This window comes from Globicephala melas, chromosome 2 (genome assembly GCF_963455315.2).
Source record: "Globicephala melas chromosome 2, mGloMel1.2, whole genome shotgun sequence".
Taxonomy (NCBI): domain Eukaryota; kingdom Metazoa; phylum Chordata; class Mammalia; order Artiodactyla; family Delphinidae; genus Globicephala; species Globicephala melas.
Window position 1 is genome coordinate 115,978,726 of NC_083315.2, and position 15,090 is coordinate 115,993,815.

The following is a 15,090-nucleotide window of genomic DNA, read 5'->3' on the forward strand; positions in this document are numbered from 1 at the left end:
ATTGGAGGGGTGAGGGTGGTAGAGAGGAACATGACTAGCTATGGTGAAAAATAAAACATAGTAGAGACTGTCAGGGTGAAGTGAGTCAGAAAGAGAAAAACAAATATTGTATATTAACGCATATATGTGGAATCTAGAAAAATGGTACAGATGAACCGGTTTCCAAGGCAGAAATAGAGACACAGATGTAGAGAACAAACATACGGACACCAAGGGGGGAAAGCGGTGGGGTGGGGGCTGGTGGGATGAATTGGGAGATTGGGATTGACAATGTATACACTAATACATATAAAGTAGATAGCTAATAAGGACCTGCTATATTAAAAAAAATAAAATAAAATTCAAAAAAATAAATTATCTAATGTAAAAAAAAAAAAAGAAAAAGAAAACATAGTAAAAGAAAAACTTGTGCAATTTTCTTTTCCCTTGATAAATTCTGCCAAACCTGGTCACATTAGTCTATTTTCCGTCAAGCAAAGAATTTTTATGAAATCAACTGACAGGCTGTTTGTGAAGATCTGTCTGTACTGGGGACATACGTCACCAAACGCTACTTAACACACACCTCTTAACATTAAATTTGGAATTTTCAAATGTCAGTATTACATGCAGAGGTATAGTTATTTTTCCTTCACAGCATTTTTAGAAGGACAAATTTTAAGTTGAGCCCTGCCTCCTCTGTCTTTTGGGACTGGGGACAGGTATGTTTCTGGTAGAGAGCTTCTGCCTCAGAAGGCAATGTAGTCCCCAATCCAACGAGAGCAAGTACAGGCAGAATTACTACAACTTGCCAGGGGGAATCATACAACTAAACTTGAATTTAGTTCCTCAAGTGCCTCTACAATCTCTTCCAATTGGGAGATTCTATGATTTCCAAAAGAAAACATTTACTTATATTTTTCTACACTAGGAAATGGATTTTAGTTCACTGTCCCTATTAGTGTCCCGAGGACTGCATCTATCTCCTTATTTCTTGTTATTCTTGGAATGGCTGGTAATTATTTTATGATGGAGACACAGAAGAATCAAATCATACTAAAGTCAAACCAAGACTGTCTTATGGTAGGTTAGGAGTCAAGTTTTCCATAACTGCCTAACTTAGGTTACTAAAATACAAGTACCCCATTATTGACTCCAAGTCTCCTTTGCTGTATCAAGCAGTTACATTGTTTTAGGAAGCTAGTTTAATTTTTAACTAATATATACATGATGGGAGAAGTTTCCATACACAGTCTTTCCTATTAATAACCTTTTCCTCATTTTTAATCATGGAGAGCAACCTGTTTTCATCCTGTTGTGTTAACCTGATATACCTAATCATGTGCCTAAGGCTTTATCCTATGTACGTTACTGATGCTTGACTTTAAAAACTGATATTTTAGCTAATATAATTGGTTTGTTTCAAGTAATGTTTTAGACATCTAGAAGTTCATTTCAGAGCACATGGATCACGGGTTCCCAACCCCCGCCAGTACCGGCCCGCAGCCTGTTAGGAACCGGGCCGCACAGCAGGAGGTGAGTGGCGGCGAGCGAGCGAAGCTTCATGTGCCGCTCCCCATCACTCGTATTACCGCCTGAACCTCCCCCTGCCGCCCACTGTTTGTGGAAAAACTGTCTTCCACGAAACCGGCCCCTGGTGCCAAAAAGGTTGGGGACCGCTGACGTGGAGGAACTACTCCGAGTACCACACCATTCCCAGGGCTGGTTCTGCCCTCGCGGCCACTGCTTTGCTGCAACATGAGACAACAAGATCAACTGTCCCTTGTGACTTTGGTTCTCCTGAAATTGCAGGGAACTGTCGGACAGCCCACATTCACAGCAGCGTAACTCCTTTGGCTCCATACAGCTGATATCGTACCTAACCTCAAAGCTCTGCCAGGTCAGGTCAGAATTATTTCTCAAAACTTAGAACAGGACTCATGTCCTAGGCCACCTGACTATGCCTTCCAGTTGGCAAGTATCCCTTGTCTGGCTAGGAAACCTCCTCGTGACAAGTATGAGTAACTGACTGAGAAAATATACAGCAACTGACTTTTTATATGAAGTTTGATATTATCACACTAAATTTATGAGAAAAAATAAGAAATTTATAAGAGAAAAGAATTTCTTTTGCAGGTAGACAAAAGTTTATCGGCAGAGCTGCAGCGGAGCCCTCCCTCTCTCTGGGATAGCCAAGGGCACAGCGCCAACAGAGTGACGGACAGACAGACCCCAAATGGACACATGGATGGTCCTAGTTCACTGGCAAGAGAAAGCTCCCTGCAAAGACACCCCAATTCCCTCTGAAACCCCAAATTCACACAAATATAACCTCTTCCCTAACCCCACTCCAATCACATCACAGAACAATGGTCTTCTGGCCATGTCTATTTTTTCAGATGACCTTGCCTAAGAGTGACCAGAGGCAAACAATTCTGTCCCCAGAAGGCCAGTTGTTAGGATCATGTCCTGAAGCCTGTCTGCGTTTGGGACCTTGACCCAGCTGTGGGACAAGGATAAGATGAAAGAGCTAGAGCCTGACATGAGTGGGAGGGAAGGACATGTGGCAGAAAAAAGCGATAGCCACAGTGGGCTCAGATAGACTGTTATGGGAATTCAGAGGAAGGGACCTGCCTGCAGCTCAGGGAGGGGATTTGGGGATGATGGGATCAAAGAAGATTTCCCAAAGGAGGTGGCTAAGACATGAGACACGGTTAGGACTTGGGAAACCATCACACTGTGTATGAGGATACACTGCAGATGGTGACAGGACCTCCTCTCCCCCTCAGCCAGACAACCTGAGGAGAAAGCCATCTGCTCCAGCGTCAGAAGGGTGGAGGTCCCAGCAGCCAGCCTGGGCATAGGCATGAACAAGTGACTACGACTGCCCTAGTTAGTCCACAAGAAAACCACTGCACATTTGTGGAGTATTTCTAAGCCCACTGAGTTTACCCATGGCCTCAACAGCAATGATAAATTCCACCTTTCTCTTTTCTCCCAGCCCATTCCATCTCCTGTCATTTTTTAAGTATAATGAGCATTACTTCAGAAACCACACCAACAAAACAAAGAACCAAGACTGAGTGCCCAAAATTAGGTCCACAGCCTGCAGCTGATTATCCCATCGTAGTTCATTTTTGTTGTGTGAATCAATTCTAATTTTTGAATTGAAATATATCCTGCTTTGTCATCATTTTGTCCTTTTCATAAAAGCCCTGGAATAGTTGCTAAGGACATGTCAAATCATGTTTCTTTCTCCAGGAGTGCCCCTACCAGCCAAAGTTCTCAGGACAACCAAACTCAAACCAAACAATAAACCTTCTTTCCTCTGATCCAGATTATTATTTTTAATTATTAAGGACTGACTACCTGTGAGTGTAAGAGGAGGTAATTATTCATTCTGCCTCTAAAATGTTCCCATAATGATCTCAAAACTATCGGGCAATGAGCAAAGTTATCTTCATTTAATGAAGAAAGTGAGACATTGAAGTTAAGAACATTGCTACAAACGGAAGTAGAAACCATGCACCCAAATGATATATCTCATTTTTAGCCTATTTAAAACAAATTTCAACCATATGACCCAGTTAATACACCTCTGGGCATTGGCCCAGAAAAACTGAAAGCAGGGAGTAGAAGAAATATTTGTACACCCATGTTCATAGCAGCACTATTCACAATAGCCAAAAGGTGGAAGCAACCCAAGTGTTCATTAACAGATGAATGGATAAACAAAATGTCGTATACACATACAATGGCATATTATTCAGCCTTAAAGAGGAAGGAAATTCTGACACATGTTACAACATAGACGCACCTTGAGGACACTGTGCTAAATGAAACAAGCCAGGCACAAAAGGACAAATAATATATGATTCCACTTATATGAGGTACCTAGAGTAGTCATAGAGATAGAAAGTGAACGGTGGTTGCCCAGGGCTGGGAGGAGCGGAAATGAAGAATAATTGTTTAATGGGTACAGAGTTTCAGTTTTGCAAGATGAGAAGAATTCTAGAGATGAATGGTGGTGATGATTGCACAACAATGCAAATATACTTAATGCTGCTGAACTGTACACTTAAACACGGTTAAGAGGGTAAATTTTATGATATATGTATTTTATCAGAATAAAGAACATACTTAATATTATTCAGTAAAGAAAAAAGCTGGAAAAAAAATATCTCGCCGTTCAAACTCCAGGAGTTTGAACATATGGATGTAAGCAAGCTAGCAACATACTCTCTAATCCTATGATGCACCTATGATGTGAATGATGCTCATGCTTCTGTTAGTACAAGATAAAGGCATCCGATAAATTAGTGAATACCCTAAGAATGTTGTGAATATAAAAATAATATTAGATTCAGAACAAGAAACCAGCAGAATGATGATATCAATTATGAATAATACATGAAACGAGTTTGCAAGTGCCAATTTACTTCCTTGTTTTGCATTGTACTAATATAGTAAAAGTTCATTATTAAAATACAATGTTAAAAGCTTTAAACAGGGTTTGGGATCTCACAAACTATAGGTGCATTCAAGGATTAAGTCCTCTTGCTTCTAAATAATTTCTGTATTTACTAGCCACTAGCCATTATCAAAGCAGGAGAAAGAAGTGTGTGTGGTTACTTTAAATGTAATTCATTGAGTTTAACCAAGCATATCATAAATAAACTCCTATTTTATCAGCTATTAATGCCAATAAATATATAACCCCATCGGTAAATAATAGCAATTCCAACAAAAGCTTAGTGTCTGTGTTTTTAAATCTGTCATTAAATGAACATGTGCCCCTTAAACTTCAATTTTATACTGTGTCTGCCTGCCTGATATAATCAGCATTAAGAAAAAGACCTGCTAAATACTGAGTAGGTGAAATTTTTCTTCCATAAATCATTACTTCAAAAGTGTTGTCACAATTCTCAAAAGTCCAATTAATTAAAATCCAAGTAACAGTTGGTTTTGCTCAACAACTGTCCAGCCTAGCAGTCCTATGAAAGATGGCCACCCCTATAATCTTACTAATACCTCCAGGCTGTCAGCCTGTCATGGCCTGAGCATGAAATCTAACTTGACAGATAATGGAAATGAGCTATTAACACAAACCAACCTGTGCTCAGACCACGTTTGAGTATTTTATATGTGTTTATTTGGCATAACATTACAACTTTTCTGTAGTCTGTCTTATAGTCACCCCATTCTGGAAACGATTTCTCTTTTGTAACAATTTTTTTTTTAATGCTGAGAAATTTCTTAAATCTGTATCCTCCGACCCTTCTTGCCCCCCCCCACATGCTCAGCAAAAGTTAAAAGTTATTTAGTTTCTTACTCTTAGGCTGTTTCAACTCTGGCCTTTTGAAACAGCCCGTAAGTGATAATGAAATGCATAAAGGAATGAGAAAGAGAATCCAATTAAATCTACCTGCATAGCTCAGCTGCACACGAAGTAACAATAAACAGGCATTCTTAAGTCACAGCATTTCACTGGAAATGGGGCAGAACTTGTGTATTTTAACAACTTTTTACAACTAGTAACCACTACAGCATTTATTTTACTTTCTCAAAGAAAACCAGAGAAGGTTCATAGTTTAAACTAAAGGGTCTTTTCAGCCTCGAAGACAAAAAGCACTTCTGCTTAGCACCTGAGTAATAATGTGGGATGTGTACAGGTGAATTAAGAAGACTGGACTCAAAGATAGTTTGTCTTTGGCCAGTCTGAAACATATGACTCCTTTCCAGTCCTGCAATCATTTATTATCCAGCAAAGAAAGGCTGGGTTTTTGCTCCACAAACACAGTGGTGGTCCTCAGCTTATGATGATTTACCATGTCTGCTCTGAAATCCATGACACAGACTGTTCCAAAAAGGTCTCTCTCATATACAGACACACACATCTGATGATATTTCAGGTCTGATTTACTTTTATGCCACTAAAACCAGAGAGTTTTGGTCACCTGCACACATTTTCCCTCTCAAACGTGACACTCAAAACAAATTTTAGGGTGTACTTTATTTTAAACGATATATATCTGAACATATATAGCAAAAGCATCTCAGGTTTTATTGGGTTAGTAACCTGAGATTCATTTTTCCTCTTAGAAGGGACTATTTTTAAGACTTAGAAGTACTGCACCCAAAACACATTTTAGGCATTACTCTATTTTAAATGATGTGTATGTGGAAATAAATAGCAAAAGCTTCTCAGGGAATGTTGGATTAGTAACTAGATATTTATTTTTCTTCTAAGAAGGGACCATCATTACTCCAAAGTATGAATATTTTATAAGAACACAGAAAAATATATAGTATTAATAAGAAGTGGCTTTAGTGCTGATGGAAGTTTGGACACATCAGTTTAGAAATGCGTTCCTAAGTGTGCAACTGTGACTTTACATCTACATCATGCATACATTCAACTATAGACACAGCTATTAAGTACTGCCTTATGTATGACATACATAGGTATGCAGAATATGTAAGTCAAAGGCTCCAGTTTTTAAAAATTGCCACCCTAGTTAGCTGGTATAATAACACAAGTCAGAAAACGATACATTTTTAAAGTTAGCTGGTATATAGATTTACATACTTTCCTTAGATATACATGGAAGCATGAGTTCAGATGCTAAATTAGAATATGAATGGATTCAGTTAAGCTTGTTATCCTCAGCAGGGAAGAGTTAGAAATCCATCACAGTTTGGCATAAATGACAAGTCTGCACGCAAAGAAAACTGTTCCATCATGAAAAACGAAAAAGAGCCAGGAAAAAACTAATAAGGAATCATTTAATGAAAATCTGCTTGAAGATAATGGAAGTAACTAGACATCTAGTAGTATATAATAAAATAACCAACATTGAAAGGCAGAATAATGTTACTTTCTTTACCAAATACTGATGAAAAGTTTGTCTTTCTAATGCTCTGAGTCTAAAGCTGCACAGACAAATACGAAAGCCACGAGGCCTAAGTGGCAACTGAGCACGTGATATATGGCTAGTCTGAACTGAGATGTGCTGTAGGTGTAAAATACACATCGACTTCAAAGACTCAGTATTAAAAACAGAATGTAAAATCTCATTAACATATTTAATGGATTCCATGTTGATAGGTTAATATTTCAATTAATTATATTAAAATAATATAATCAATTTCACCAGTTTCTTTCTACTTTTTTTAAAATGTGGCTACGCAAAAATTTGAACTTACATGTGGGGTTTGCAACCCTTGATCTAAAGGATAAAGTTACAGAATGTGAAAACTGGCTGAGAACTTACAAATCATATTGTTCAACCCCCCCGCCCCCCATTTTACAAACAAGAAAACCAAGGCTTAGATAAAGTGATGGGTTCTGGTTAAGCCCAGAATGAGCTATAGATTCTTTCAGAGGCCAGTGTCTATCAATCCACCTTTCTTTCTATGAGAGTATCATGAAGGAGAGATAACGATTCATCTCTTGATCAAAGGTACTCTACTTTCAGGAAGTTTCAAAACCCTTCTCTCATCTTTTGAGCTGTAATGTAAGAAACTTTGATCTTGACTTGCAGTCATCTATGCAATTGTCTTCATTCTCTGCTTGCCTCTGGTGGTGGACACTTACCCCAAGATGTGTCTTTTATGTACCATTAACATTATTTGTATGTATTTCACTGAAGATTTTTAATTCATGTCATAAACTAAGATAAATTAATTAGAAGGTGAACAAGTTTGTAAACCAAACCAATTTAAAATAATTTAAAATATGCTTTCAACTTGTCTTTAAAGCACAAGAAAGGCTAAGTCACATGAGCTCCATTTTCTATCTAAGGAATTTTCCACCCTCTCCCCCTCTCTCTCTACCATCCCTCGCTCCCTCCATGCCCCACACCCATACAAAGGGTTTCTCCTTTCCACAATTATTTCCATATCTAAGATATATTTTTTTAAGTTATTTATTTTTGGCTGCATCAGTTCTTAGTTGCAGCATGCGGGATCTTTCCTTGTGGCGCATGGGCTCTTTGCTGCGGCACAGAGGCTCCAGAGCATGTGGGCTCTGTAGTTGCAGCGCCCGGGCTTAGTCGCCCCACGGCAGGTGGGAATCTTAGTTCCCCAACCAGAGATCGAACCCACATCCCCTGCATTGGAAGGAGGATTCTCAATCACTGGACCAGTGGGGAAGTCCCGAGATAATTTTTTTTTTAATCTCAGTAAAACAACTTTTATTTTTATTGTTCTTGCCATGATACCAAATTTAAGTTTATATATTAATGTCCATTTCTAGATTCCAATTTCCTGAGAGTCTGGGGTTGAGGTGAAATGGTAAATAGAAAACAGGATGGACTAGAGATCTATCTCCATTTGCCTCTCCCCTCCCAACTCTGAGCCTAAGGATATTACCCTTCAGCATGGTTTGAAGCATTTTTCAAAGTGGGCAATAAATAGCAACAGGTTTCAAAAAAAAATGGAGGGAAGGTTCTGTATCCAACATGTGGGAGGAAACCCTGGGCTAAATACAGTTAAACAGTTTCTTTTCTGAAGTATGCATCACACACTTTGCTATGCTAATGTGTCATCTGACTCTCCAAGAGAGGGATATAGCTACAGAGTTCTCCAAACGTATTTAAACCATGTAAATCCTATTTTCAGAGAGCATCTTGAGAGACTAGTATCCCATAGAACACATTTGGGGAAACCCTGGACCATGGAATTTGCTGCAAGATACTTTATAAAATTACATATCACCCTTAATCTTTGTATTATTGCTGAATAACTAACATTTATTTTATCAATTCATTTATCCAATAACCTTTTATTAGCTTGTTATGGATTGAATTACACACACACACACACACACACACACACACACACACACACACACACACACACACCTGCTCCCGCCCAAATTCATATGTTGAAGCCTAACCCCCAGTGTGATTGTATTTGGAGACAGGGCTTTTAAGGAGTAGTTAAGGTTAAACGAGGTCATGGGGGGGTCCCTAATCTGATGCAACTATTGTCCTTATAAAAAGAATAAGAGATACCAGAGATCTTTCTCCTTCCAAAGGTCATGTGAGGACACAGCAAGGAGACAGCTGTCTACAAGGAGGGAAGAGACGTCCCACCAGAAACCAACTCTGCTGCACCTTGTTCAGGAACTTCTGGCCTCCAGAACTGTAGAAAATAAATTTCTATTGTTTAAGCCACCCAGTCTGTGGTATTTTGTTACTGCCACCTTAGCAGACTAATCATAGCTACTATCATGTTTTAGAGGAGGCACATGGTGAATAAACAGAAATAGTCCCTGGCCACTAGGAGTCTGCATTCTATTTCAAGGGCAGTGTGGGAAACATCGAGTGACCTTCTGGTGTTACACTAGTCAATTACTTGACTTGGGGTCAGCAACAACTTGCCCCACAGCTCAACCTCCAACTTACATTCTCATTTCAAGGGATAATCAAATGATTTGTTTTCTAAGTTCTTACTTGAAGGAGAAATGGGCCGATTGGACCTCTTGCCTCCCTCTCATTTTCAGGAAAAACCTGGAATCCCAAGAATCAAAGCCTGAGTCCCTTCACCCTTGTTTCAGAGTGTGGAAGGATATTCCAACCAGCCAGCAATATACATTCCATGTGCCCCACCCCACACCCCAACAGCTCTACAGGAGCCCAAACGCTAGGCTCCGTATCTTAACCCCAAGATTTCCTCTGCTATGGTGCTGAAACCACACTGTGGACACCCTCTGCCCTGAATCTACAAAAGAGAAAAGGCGGCAATCTGAAGCCAGCCCCATCCACCGTACCTTACAGATGCAGCCTCCTCTATGTGTCTCAGGGACAAGGTTTTGGTAACCAAGCCACACACCATGAACTATATGCCTCTCCTTTAAAATTACACAAAAAGAGCAATAATTTGACTTCTCTCTTGCCATTATATACAAAAACAAACAGAAAACAAACCTAGTTATTACCAAGACAAATACTCTATTTTTAAGCAATCAATAATTGTGTTCAGAAACATGGTGTAAACAATATAATAACTTAAAATAGTAATAACGTTTAAAAATAAATAACTTAGGGAATTTGGGGACTGCTGATTAGTTACATTATTTCTACTACTTCTTCCACTGTGCTGTCTCTGAATCATTGCAACTCTCTGTATCTCAAATGCCAAACTCCCTACTAAGCAATACACAGACCTTGTCAATTCCTCTAGCTATGTCACTGGAGCAAATAAAAGAAATGGGGCTTTCCTTAGCCACAGACCTGTCCATTAGACAGAGTTAATTATTTTGTCTAAATATTTGTTCAAGAAATAGGTTTTTTTCCAAAGAATTGTTTTGCAAAAGTATAAACAGGGGGCTTCCCTGGTGGCGCAGTGGTTGAGAGTCCGCCTGCCGATGCAGGGGTCACGGGTTCGTGCCCCGGTCCGGGAAGATCCCGCATGCTGCGGAGCGGCTGGGCCCGTGGGCCGTGGCCGCTGGGCCTGCGTGTCCAGAGCCTGTGCTCCGCAGCGGGAGAGGCCACAGCGGTGAGAGGCCCGCATACCGCAAAAAAAAAAAAAAAAAAAAAAAAAAAAGTATAAACAAACAATTAAAATGTAGTAACATTCAAACAATTCCAGTGGTATTAAGATGATCTAGTTTAGATCTGGCTATCCCATCTTGAAAAAGTCACTTACCCTCTCTGAACCTGCTTCCTCAAACTCAAAATGAAGGGAAAAGTTTATTTGATCTCTAAAATATCCCTAAATGCCATTATTGAATAAAAAATGATTCCTTGAAAAAAATTAACTGCAGAGCTATCTTTAAAACTCCATTCCTTTTATAATTTGCAATTCTAAATTTTAGTCAACTCATGATCCACTAAGAAAATAGGCTAGTTCTATTTAACTTTTCGCCATTGCAAAACTACAGTTGAGATGTGGTTTTTATTTAAATAGCAAGAAAAAGCAAAACAATGCCAACTGTGTGCTACTATTTTTTTGTCTAGAAATAGAGACAAGGCCAATCTCCTGGAAGGAATGAGTATGAGATTTGTACAAATTAATTACGTGTGTGCTTGTATAAAAACAGTTAGTATATTTTTGTGTATCATTGTACACACTCACATTGTTTTAAATACTCTGCCTTGTGATCGAGTAACAATTGGCAATTTAGTATCAATGCAGACAGAGTAAAACCATTCCCTTCAGGACATATTTATTGCTCTTAATCCCTGTTCTTTACTGGACATGCTCAGGACCCAGAGGAAGTGGGGCTCTGGGGCCTGGCCCTTCTGTTCGGGCATTTACTATCTGTACAAACCAGGGCTGTGGATGTGAGACTCGTAAGCATTTGGTTGTGTCTCCAGAGTTCTGCCAGGGGTGCAGATCACAGTGAGGAAAACTCTTTGACTTTTCAGATAAGTGGTAGATGTTAGGAAATCTCATTCAATTCAGTGGTTCCTTATCAATGAAGCAGATGAATTTGGAGTTTTTTATAATTATAGTGGAAGCACAAACATGTCCACTTATCACAGGACTATATCTCACTGAAGCAGACACTGGTCCATGCTACAGAATTTTCTGTCTCTGATGTTGAACCAGGGTCAATTTTGTGGTAACGCATAGCTGACCACCATGAGTTCACAAAGAGGACGAGAAAAGGAACGCATGCCAGAAGCTTATTCACTGATGACTTTGCCTCTTAAGAACTGTCCGTGAGGACACTTTATGCTCTTTAAAACTAATTATCTTTTCAGATTGTCTTACTCTTCAAAAAAATAATATTCCTGGATTTACGAGTTACTATTGTCAGGATTTGGAAAATTGGTAAACCTAAGCAAATGCTGACTTCAAATACTGTCTACATGGTTCTTAAATTACCAGATTTCACAGACCAGTAAAATTTCTTTTTAAAATCTTGAGTAATAACAGAGTTGCCAATTTTTATTTTGCCAAGTAATAAACTTTTTTAGATTACTATCATCTACTCTCACCATTGTTTCACAAAAAAAGGACATTTTAATAGCACAGAAGTAGAAAGAACAGAATCTTTAAAATGACAGTTCCTTAAATTGATTAAAATTAATTTTATGAAGATGTATTCTTTACTTTTCTTCTTTCACAAACCAGCGAAGACTCTATTATGAACAGGCATGAATTAGGGAACAATATTTGGGAATCACTGATTTATACTATAAAGCCTTTCCTTAATCCTACCCCATCAGGGTATTTTCTCTCTCCATTTCCCTTAAGAATCTGCTATATTAGTTCCATTATAGAAGTAATCACATTGTATCATATAGTTGTTCATTTGTGTGTGTCCCACTAGACGAGGTTAAGGATTATTTTATTCATCTTCTGACCTCAATGCCTAATCTAATAAATTCTGAATATCGTTTTATGAATGAATGAATGAATGAATGAGAGAATGAATAAGAGAATAAATCACTGAAAGAATAACCAAATGAATGAATGAAATCCAGGCACTCCAAAAACGCTTACTCAATTCCACTGGTTAGCCTGTTTTTCCCTACTGGGAAAATAGATGGCTGAGGGATCCTGACATTTCCTAAAGAAAGTGCATCGCTAAGAGATCAGTCTTGATCTGCCATCATGGATGTACAGTACAGTTCTATCCACATACATAAAATCAATTCAGAGCTTCTGATTACAAAGTTTTGCGTGTTATCTAGAGATTTCACCAGCTAAGACTCTGCATTCTGGAACCCCAAAGAATGATTCACTGGTTACACACACCCTAGGCAGGGGAGTCCTGAAATGGCTTCATTTTTGCTCATGCTTCAGGTACAATGAATGCAGGGTAAACTTGAACCAAAAGAAAGGGGATCACAGTGGAATGAACAATTTTCTTCCTTTCAGTTCTTGGCAGTACTGGTATTGAAGCAGGAAATAGAGTGTCAGTTCTTTTTGGTGGGGGGTGGTCTATTATATGATGTTCTTAAAGATTCCTATATTTACATATCTCTATGACTATTATTGTCTCTGTGGATACGTTTCTTAAAAAGTGGAACTCTTTTCTTAACTTTATTACTATATTATCACATGCCAATGTTCACTAAATAAATAGTTCACTGAATAAATGTTCACTAAATAAATACTCAGTACCAGAAGTGACATCAGGATTAGAAGCAAATCATAGACCAAAGAAGGCTAGACTCAAAAGGTCCCACCATTTTCCTGATATTTGGAGTTCAAACGGACAATTCTTGGGAATTCTGTGTTATAATAATTAAGGGTAAACATAAAACAAAACAAAAAAACAGTGATGCCTTAACATTATAACAATAAATCCTAAAAAGACAAGTCCCCAAAGTATAATACAAATAAATCCCATTTTTATCCAGTCCACAAGACTATGGTCTTGGGCAAAAAGACTACACCTTCTAGAATTTGGGCTCAGTCTCCAAGTTGTCATGTTTCAGGTATTAAGAACGGGATATTCAAGAAGACTTCTCTCAAATGACTGGGTATTTACAGAACATTTAGATCTGGTTACTCATCTATCATCAAGCTGTGGCCACCCAGTGTTCTCTGAATCCTTCAGCGGTGTTGTGGAATTTGATTTTTATCATTCTGCTATTCTATCTCCACCTCTACTTATTTAGTTTTGAAGTATCAATTGCCTGCATTATGGTCCATGTCTAAACACTGCTTTCGGTTATAAGGGGTTGAATGTCAGAAAATATTTGGTTAATGATAACATGACATACTACATATAAACTATTACTAATCAGCAATGTGCTTGAACTTTAAGATGTTTCTTAATCATCAGCTTTTGAATTTAATGTAAATACAGTGGGATACTTTTGGGCTACTTTGTGTAAATGGCAGGCTGGGCTAAATAACAAAGATTGCATTAATATTTCTATTTTGTAACGCATAAGATTTACATTGTTCATAACATGAAAGTAGCATAAACAGCTGGAAAAATCAAATCAGAAATCTTAAAGCATATATAAAGTCAGGGATATGGAATACCAAGGAAAAATCAAAACAGAACAAAATAGGATATAAAAATTTATAAGTGGTTAGCTCCAAACTGAAAGATGTAAATCCATGCCTACTAAAATTAATATTCAATAGATGGCAAAACTGAAAGAGGTAAAAACTTTTGGATAATTTTCTTTATTTGTATTGCAAGCAAATGCCTGGAAGTGTCTTTTACTGGAAGAAACTAATATTGGCACCAAGTCTTTTGGCATAACATTTTTCTCAGCATAAGGCCACATATTTCAAATATTGTGATTTGTATTAACTGGGAAAAGAAGGCATAAATCTATCATTTTGTAAATTTTCACAATAAGAAAGAAAATTATTCAAAAATATTTATTTACTATTTATGCATTTTATGCATTTTAACCACTCTTATGGCTAAGAAATAAAACTTATTACATATTTAACACATGCTTAAGTGTATTCTACATACCAGGCACTGTGAAGAGAGAAAATAAATTGTGACTTGCCTGATTTTCCAGCTGTCTACTGGACATCTTCATATGAGGTAATTTGTTTGTCAAGTAACATTCCAACTTTATTCAGCATCCACACTTGGTTAGAAATTGGGAATTCAAAGATATATATGTATATAATATGATTCTGTAGAACCAGGCTATCATACTGGTGTCCAGAAATGAACTTGGCATTCCATCCCTTCTAAACCTGCCCCATTTTTACTGACTTTCCCAGTCACTCAGCTGAAACTTTGATGCATCAGCCCCCCAAACATGTCTCTGACCCTCTGATGTGACCTCTGCCTCATGTTTCCACTCCACTGCCTGCCTCTTTCTCTCCATATTCTTTTACAGGAATTCTCTCCCTCTCATCAAACTTGCCTCCTCACCTTTGGTCTCCTTATCCTCCACCCCATTCTAGAGAACACTTTCCTAAGCACAGTGCTAATCAAGTCTGTTTCTGCTAGACTTTCAGTTCTCCCTCCTGACCAGGGAAGAAGGCCTGAAATCCTTAGGTTCGCCTCTCAAGGTCCCTGGTGATCTGGCTCCATCTTCTGTTTCCATTATTCTTTGGTTAATCCACTTCTCCCTTCCTTCCCTTCCTCTGTGCCTTTATTCATTTTCCTTGTGCCTTCAATGGCTTTCCTCTACTTCATCCTGTTCTCTGGAGGTGCAAATTCTA

The 15,090-nt window shown here is 38.3% G+C and overlaps 1 protein-coding gene across 1 annotated transcript in view; it reads right to left on the reverse strand.

Moving 5' to 3' along the window:
* The window catches only part of SLC25A21 (solute carrier family 25 member 21), a 529,502-nt gene that overhangs the window by 292,784 nt on the left and 221,628 nt on the right, over positions 1-15,090 (reverse strand). The window lies entirely within an intron of this gene.